Raw genomic sequence first — 1,791 nt, 5'->3', positions numbered from 1 at the left:
AGAGATGGGGTTTCACCATGTTGACCAGGATGGTCTCGATCTCTTGACCTGGTGATCCACCCGCCTCGGCCTCCCAAAGTGCTGGGATTATAGGCATGAGCCACCACGCCAGGTTTTTTTTTTTATTTATTTTTAATAGAGATGGGATGTCACCATGTTGGCCAGGCTGGTCTCAAACTCCTGACCTCAGGTGATCCACCCGTCTCGGCCTCCCAAAGTGCATGGGATTACAGGTGTGAGCCATCATGCCCAGCAAGTTGGTATGTCTTGATTGGTAGTGAGATTGAACTTAATATTTGTGTCAAAAGCCCAAAGCCAATTTTTCTTGACATCTGTGTCTTAAGAGAATATATGATACTGATGTTAATTCTTGTTACATATGGTGAACTATTTCTGTCATCATGCTTTTTCTTTTATATATTTGAATATTTTCCATTGTATAAAGTTTGATGCTTTTATTGAATTCAGTACCACTTTTTCTTTGTATTTTATTTATCTATTTTCTTGTCAGACAGGTAATATGCCGATGTCATAACAAGGTGTGAGAGAGGCACATCTCACATGTGTGAGCACCAGTCATCAGACTTAGGAACTACAAAAGGATCACATTCTTTTTTTTTGGGACAGAGTCTCACTTTGTAGCCCAGGCTGGAGTGCGGTGGCATGGTCTTGGCTCACTGCAACCTCCGCCTCCCGGGTTCAAGTGATTCTCCTGCCTCAGCCTCCCAAGTAGCTGGGAATACAGGCGCCTGCGACCATGCTCAGCTAATTTTTGTACTTTTAGTAGAGATGGGGTTTCACTATGTTGGCCAGGCTGGTCTTGAACTCCTGACTTTGTGATCCTTCTGCCTCGGCCTCCCAAAGTGCTGGGATTACAGGTGTGAGCCACTGTACCCCGCCTGGATCACATTCTTATGTTGCTTTGTTCTGTTTTGTTTTTAGAGACGGAGTCTCACTCTGTTGTTCTGGCTGAAGTAGAGTGGTGCAATCATAGCTCACTGCAGCCTGAAACTCCTGGGCTCAAGTGATCCTCCCACCTCTGCCTCCTGAAAAGCTAGGACTACAGGCACTCTTCACCATGCCTGGCTTTTTATGATACTTTAATGTGTATAAGTCTTTAAAAGTTATTGCCCTCTGAAGTTCAAGTACTCTAATTTTAGTGTAATTCTACTGATTTTATTTCTAAGTTTTATATGGTGTTTTATCTTTCATATGGAAGCATAACACATACAGAAAAGGCGCACAAAGTAGTGCTCAGTAAGTTACTATAAACTCTGACCTGTGTAACTACCACTGAGACAAGAAATAGAATATTGCCAGCACTTCAAAAACTCTCTTTCCCCATCAGTCACTACCTTCTCCATGGTCCCCAGAGTAACCATTATTTTGACTTAGTTATGCCTGTTTTTGAGTTTTATATAAATGGATCCACACAGTGTATATTTGTGTCTAGCTGCTTTTGTCCCACATAAAAGTTTGTAAGATTCATCCACTTATTTCCTGAAACTAATTTAATTTTCATTGCATTATGATATTACTTTGTGTGAATGTACTACATTTTATACTTTGTTGATTGACATTTGGATTGTTTACACTTGACAAAATATTAATGATGCTATTAAGAACATGTTTATACCTGTCTCTTCATACATTATGTTTGTTGAGCATATACCTAACAGTAAATTTACTGGGTAATAGGTTATGTGTGTCCGCTGTTAGTGGATGTTGCTAATTTTTCAAAGCGGTTCTACAAGTTTACATTCTCACAAACAGTGTATGACATTTTCCATT

At 40.1% G+C, this 1,791-nt stretch overlaps 1 protein-coding gene and 1 non-coding gene across 3 annotated transcripts in view; one reads left to right on the top strand and one right to left on the bottom strand.

Moving 5' to 3' along the window:
* Positions 1-1,791, top strand: part of TLK1 (tousled like kinase 1) — a 160,912-nt gene that overhangs the window by 14,331 nt on the left and 144,790 nt on the right. The gene's annotated exons all lie outside the window — the stretch shown is intronic.
* LOC119472644 lies at positions 506-604 on the bottom strand. The gene has a single exon (XR_005201801.1). It is a non-coding gene; the product is annotated as a small nucleolar RNA U13 (small nucleolar RNA).

Source organism: Cebus imitator, unplaced genomic scaffold, assembly GCF_001604975.1.
Source record: "Cebus imitator isolate Cc_AM_T3 unplaced genomic scaffold, Cebus_imitator-1.0 Scaffold110, whole genome shotgun sequence".
Taxonomy (NCBI): Eukaryota; Metazoa; Chordata; class Mammalia; order Primates; family Cebidae; genus Cebus; species Cebus imitator.
Note: the sequence above shows the minus strand (reverse complement) of the source record. Positions and strands in the feature narration are given on the sequence as shown.